Raw genomic sequence first — 6,816 nt, 5'->3', positions numbered from 1 at the left:
AACAGTCTTTTTTTTAAGCAGCAAGAATACTGATAAATGAGACATCTGCTGTTTAGTCTCAAGCAAGGAACATGACAAAGATATCTACTATCTCTACTTTTATTTGTCATAAGAATAAAGTTGAGAGGGTTAGGGAAGATCAGAATATTAAAGAGATGAAATTCAGACAGCATGATTTAGAAAAGAGTTTTTATGCAGATGATGCGATTCTGTTGTTCCAAGATCCTAAAGAATCAACAGTGCATGAGTTACAACTAATTGAATGATATGGTTTAGTTTCTAGGTATAAACTAAAGACAGAAATGATAAGCATATATGTTCAAGATACATAAAGAGGAAATAGCTCATCAGTAACTTAAAATGATCCCTATATTGTGGCAGAATATAAGAACGGATATTATAACATGGTCTAAGTTGAAGTTTTCAGCGGGATTGGTTTGATGAAAACAATAGTGCTACCTAGATTCTTGTCCATACTGGGAAATGTTCTAATTAAGGTAATTATGAAAATTTGCTTCTTGGCAAAATAAACATATTAACTGATTTTATAATGGGCTAATAAGAAGTCAAGAGTAGCACTAACAATATTGCAAAGACCTAACCCAGATGTTTATTATGTCCAAACATGATCACGTATTACCATGCAAGAAGAACAAAGGTGATAAAAAAGTGGATTATAGCTGACAATTTTACTCAAAAGAACATAAGAACCATGCTGGATCACACCAAGGGTCCTCTAGTCCAGCATTCCAGTCACAGCCAGCTGTCGACCAGGAACCCACAAGCAGGGCATGAGCGCAACAGCACCCTCCCACCCATGTTCCCCAGCAACTGGTGTACATAGGCTCACTGCCTCTGGTACTGGAGGTAGCACATATCCATCAAGACTAGTAGCCATTGATAGCCTTCTCCAGGAATTTGTCCACCCCCCTTTTAAAGCCATCCAAATGGGTGGCCATCACTACATCCTGTGGTAGCAAGTTCCATAGTTTAACTATGCGCTGTGTGAATGTTGTTGTTCAGTCGTTCAGTCGTGTCCGACTCTTCATGACCCCATGGACCATGGCACGCCAGGCCTTCCTGTCCTGCATGCTCTCCCGGAGCGTGCTCAAGTCCATATTCATTGCATCAGTGATGCTATCTAGCCATCTCATCCTCTGCCGTCCCCTTCTCCTTTTGCCCTCAGTCTTTCCCAGCATCAGAGTCTTTTCCAGAGAGTTTTCTCTTCGCATTAGGTGGCCAAAATATTGGAGCTTCAGCTTCAGTATCTGTCCTTCCAATGAGCACTCAGGGTTGATTTCCTTTAGGATGGACTGATTTGACCTCCTTGCAGTCCAGGGGACTTGTAAGAGTCTTCTCCAGCACTACAGTTCGAAAGCATCAATTCTTCGGCGCTCAGCCTTCCTTATAGTCCAGCTCTCACAGCCATACGTTGCTACTGGGAAAACCATAGCTTTGATTAGACGGACCTTTGTCGGCAAGGTGATGTCTCTGCTTCTTACTATGCTGTCTAGGTTTGCCATAGCTTTCCTCCCAAGCAGCAAGCGTCTTTTAATTTCATGGCTACAGTCACCATCTGCGGTGATCTTGGAGCCCAAGAAAGTAAAATCTGTCACTGCTTCCATTTCTTCCCCTTCCATATGCCAGGAAGTGATGGGTCCAGATGCCATGATCTTCGTTTTTTTACATTCTATGGGGTTTTCTTGGCAAGAATACTGGAGTGGGTTGCCATTTCCTTCTCCAGTGGACCACATTTTGTCAGAACTCTCTGCCATGACCTGTCTGTCTTGGGTGGCCCTGCACAGCATAGCTTATGGCTTCACTGAGTTACACAAGCCCCTTCGCCACAACAAGGCAGTGATCCATGAAGGGGCTGTGTGAATAAGTTCTTCCTTTTATCTGTCCTGAATCTCCCACCAGTCAGCTTCATGGGATGACCCTGGGTTCTAGTATTTTGAGGGAGGGAGAAAAATGTCTCCCTATCCACATTCTCCACACCAGGCATAATTTTGTACACCTCTGTCATGTTTCCCCTTACCCTCCGTTTCTCTAAGCTAAACAATCCCAGCTATTGTAGCCTTCCCTCATAGGGGAGATGCTCCAGCCTCTTGATCACTTTAGTTGCCCTTTTCTGCCCTTTTTCCAGCTCTACAAAAAAAATTTTTAGGTGTGGTGACCAGACCTGTATGCAGCATTCAAAGAGTGGCTGCACCATAGATTTGTATAGGGGCAGTGTGATGTCGGCAGTTTTATTCTCCATTCCTTGGCTAATTATGCCTAACACGGAGTTTGCCTTTTTTTTACAGCAGCCGCATCCTGGGTTGACGTCTTCATCGTATGTGATAGAATAAAACTGCTGTACGTTTGCCCTTCCTCAGCTTCCGTGCACATATAGAGGAAATGGTAGCCACAGACCAAGCCTTTATTCACAATTGGGCTAATGACATAGCACTAAAGGACGGGGTGGGAGGATCCAAAGGCACCCACCACCTGAAGTACGCTGTCGTCAACCAGTCTGCACGTTTGGCCCAGCCACCTCACACAGACACAGGCAGCCAGTTAACATCTAGAACACCTCACGCACCAACAAGCACACACGGGCACACCCTGCACACACCTCACACACATGCACACCTCACACACACGTGTGTGTCACCGTACCATTCTATGATTCTATGATTCCCCGCTCTCTTTGTCATAAGTGATCTTGTCTGAACTGTATTGTTCAAACACCCTCCCTGCAGTGTCCATCACACACAGGGGAGGCATTCACTTTCCTAAACACACACACACACACACACGAATAAGCTAGAACAACATAAGAAGAGCCGTGCTGCATCAGATCAATGTCCATTTAGTCCAGCATTCTGTTCACACAGTGGCCAACCAGATGCCCACAGGTAAACCATGAGTGCAAAAGCACCCTCCCACCCATGTTCCCCACCAATTGATGTACATAGGCATACAGCTTCTGACAGTAGAGGTAGCATGTAGCCATCAGAACTAGTAGCCACTGATAGCCTTTTCCTCCAGGAATTTGTCCAACCCCCTTTGAAAGCCATCCAAATTGATGACCAAAAGGGTAGGCGCTCGCTAGAATCATTTAGAGATGATGGTTAAACACGCCTTACTCTGTCACAGCCTGGATACATGAAGCAGGACAAACAGCCACGGCACACAGAGTTTCGCTATAACTACTCCCTCCCCCCGCCCTGCCCTGCCCCGCCCCGCCCCGCCCGCCAAAGGAGGAAGGGGTGAGCATACAGTCACTGCAGTGTACAAAATTATGCATGGTGTGGAGAAAGTGGATAGGGAGACATTTTTCTCTCTCTCGCATCATACTAGAACCCAAGGGGGTCATCCCATGAAGCTGATGGGTGGGAGATTCAGGACAGAGAAAAGGAAGGACTTCTTCATACAGTGCAGTTAAACTATGGAACTCACTTCCACAAGGAGTAGTGATGGCCACCCATTTGGATGGCTTGAAAAGGGGGTTAGACAAATTCCTGGAGGAGAAAGCTATTGGTGGCTACCAGCTCCAGTCTCAGAAGCAATATGTCTATGTACACCAGTTGCTGGGGAACATGGGTGGGAGGGTGCTGTTGCACTCGTCCTGCTGGTGGGTTTCCCTTGGGCAGCTGTTTGGTCACTGTGTGAAGAAAATGCTGGACCAGATGGACCCTTGGTCTGATCCAGCAGGGCTCTTCTTATATTCTTATGTCAATCTCTCCCCCCCGCCCCAGCCTGATGTTGCCCCCTTCCCCCTGGTGGGTCTTCAACTCCTGTCTCCTAAACCCATGAGCCACAGATGCTGTGGATACAGGATATAGCAGCTATTCTGCCAAAGGACTGGCAGTCTATCTCCGATCCCAGCTTAAAGTAAGTATAGGGTTGCTCGGTAAATGTCCATATTACCAAAATTGAACCTCTTGTTTATTTGCTTTCTGTTGCTCAACAAAGAATGGGGGTGAGGAGATGCACACCTTTATATGGGTTTGTTGTTGTTTATTCGGTCAGTCGCTTCCGACTCTTCATGACTTCATGGACCAGCCCACGCCAGAGCTTCCTGTCGGCCGTCGGCACCTCCAGCTCCCCCAAGGTTGAGTCCATCAAGGGTCAAATCTAAAAAGCAGCTGTTGAGGTAAGCCACACAGTCATGATTCAACTCATGGGAGGGTTATTCTAGCAATTCCCCGAAGACTCAGATGCTTCGTAAGTCAATACAGGACCAGGACAACGTGGAGCATGTTTGGTGGTCCTAGGCAAAATGCCATCCTCTCCATCTGGATTTGGGCCTAAAAGACCCAGAAAAAGTGTGGGTGCATGGAGGGCAAGTTGTAAGCAAGCACAATTTATGACATTGCACAACATCATTACTGATCGCAGGGCACGTCCCTTAGCTTCCAATTTCCCGGCTTTGTGGAGCTTAAGCCAATATGAGGTAGCCTTCACCGTCCTTAAACTGACCCCTTTTTTTATCATTGAATTTCCCTGGGTTTTGAAAAGGAAATTTCTCCCCGAGGCGTTTATGAGATAGTGTCCAAATAGTTGTAATAGTGAGCTATCACAGACTGCTTAGAAATGTATGTTAAAAACCCATTAAATGCATTTCTTTGGCTAAAAAGACAATCGTTGTTATATATATATATATATATATATATAATTGCAGTGTGAAACACAGAGAGTGCTTCCAGATGAAGCTGTGATTACCACGCCTCACTCACAGAATTTTGCAGGGGGTCCAGATGATGTTGTCTTCCACTCATAATCTTCCTGTGTTTCTCCACCACTCCTCCCATATTTTTTCTTACCACAGAAAATCTTTTCAGAAGAAAAAGCCAGAATGGCTGCGCAGTGCCATCTGGTTGGTAATGCTAGGAGTCCCTGTGTCTGGAAGCACCCATGATATAAGTACGTTTTCACCTGCTACACCATTCATCACTGACATCTGTCTTGAGGAACACAATTTGGAGAAGAGTTTGGGTGGCTTTAGTCTGTAGACAAGGAGTAATATATGTTCCTTCCTTCCTTCCCTCCCTCCCCCCCCCCGCCCCGCCCAATGACAACGTCATGCCTTACGTAGCAAAATCTGAAGGTGAATATATCTCCTCTCAGTATTTCCAAATAATTTTTGTTTCACTAATGCAAAGGAGCACATATATCCTGAATTAGTGTGTAACAGTCAGCCAGGTGAAAACTGGATGGGTTCCTGCATTGAGCAGGGGGTTGGACTAGATGGTCTTGTAGGCCCCTTCCAACCCTACTATTCTAGGATTCTAGGATTCTATGACTGTGAGGACTGATACCAGAGACAGCTTGTGGGTGGACGCTACACCCTGCAACCGCTTCCAAATACCACCCATGGCTTGAAACAGAAATGTTGCCAAGTGAAAACGTATCGACTGCACACGGGCTGTTCAGTTATCATAACAGGAAGCCGTTGCATGAGCTATTTTTGCTCAGCGAGGATGAAGATGTGGGCAGCCTCTTCTGAGCAGCAAGGAGAAAGGAGAAGCTCGGACGCCCTTGCCACACCACTTCCTCCCCTTCTGTGTCCTCTGAAGAAAGGGGGATGTGGTTGTGGAATTCAGGATGTGAGGGGGAACATCTGGGGGACAAGGCGATCCATGGCTACTAGCCCTGCTGGCTCCATGCTACCCCCATAGCAGAAGCAGTATGCCGACATGCACCAGTTGCTGGGGGACATGGGCGGGAGAGCGCTATTGCACTCATGTCCCACTTGCGGGCTCACCACAGGCAACTGGTTTGCCACTGTGAGAAAGCAGATGTTGAACTAGGCGGGCTTTTACTCTGACCCTCTTTTTACGTTCTTATGAACCTGAAAGAAAAATGCTTGAACTAAAAGCTCAAAATGAAACAAGATATGGTGCCATTCAGGGTGAGGCTCACTTTTACTTTTTATTTTTCGCTGTTATTTACTGTATCAATCACAGATGGGAATTTCTAGGAATTGAATGTACTGGAGTGAACTTAAAGATTGTCTGTCTGTCTGTCTGTCTGTCTATCTATCTAACTATCTATCTATCTATCTATCTATCTATCTATCTATCTCATATATATATATACACACACACACACACACAGTATATATACAGTATATATGTATGTATGTATGTATGTATGTATCTATGTATGTATGTGTGTGTGAATATATATATATGTGTGTGTGTGTATATATGTGTATATATATAAATACTATATGATATACACACACACACACACACACACACATATATATATATATATATACACACACACACACACACAAACTTTCTCATAAGTTGTATATACTGTTTTTATTGTGTTTTTATCACTCTTAATATCATACAAGTGTTATGCATCTTATTGCTGTTTGCTGCCTTGGGAGGGCTTCTGCCCTGAAAGCTGGCCAAGAAATAGCATACAAAATAAATAAATAAATAAATAAATAAATAAATAAATAAATATTGATTACGCAAGCAAACATTCTATGGACAAAAGAGCATTCTCAAAAAGCCTCCCCCATCTCCTCCCCCTTGGAGTTTTACTGCCTGAAGCAAAGGACACCCTCAAATTCCATATACAGACAGAAGCCAACCAAACTGGTGGCTGAATCTTACCTCAATACGGTTGATGGTGCAACATCTTCCCTACACCTGAGGGCAGCAGGCTGGCTTATGGGTTGCAAGGCAGGGCATGGGGCACACACTGGGCCGGCCTTAGGGGCAGGTGAGGTGGGCGCTGAGCTGATGGGGGCGCCAAGCTGAGCTGAAGAGGGGTGACTCGCTGAGGTGAAGGGGTGTGCCGAGCTGAGCT

Source organism: Heloderma suspectum, chromosome 2 (genome assembly GCF_057233095.1).
Source record: "Heloderma suspectum isolate Gila_16-S chromosome 2, 16-S_ref, whole genome shotgun sequence".
Taxonomy (NCBI): domain Eukaryota; kingdom Metazoa; phylum Chordata; class Lepidosauria; order Squamata; family Helodermatidae; genus Heloderma; species Heloderma suspectum.
Note: the sequence above shows the minus strand (reverse complement) of the source record.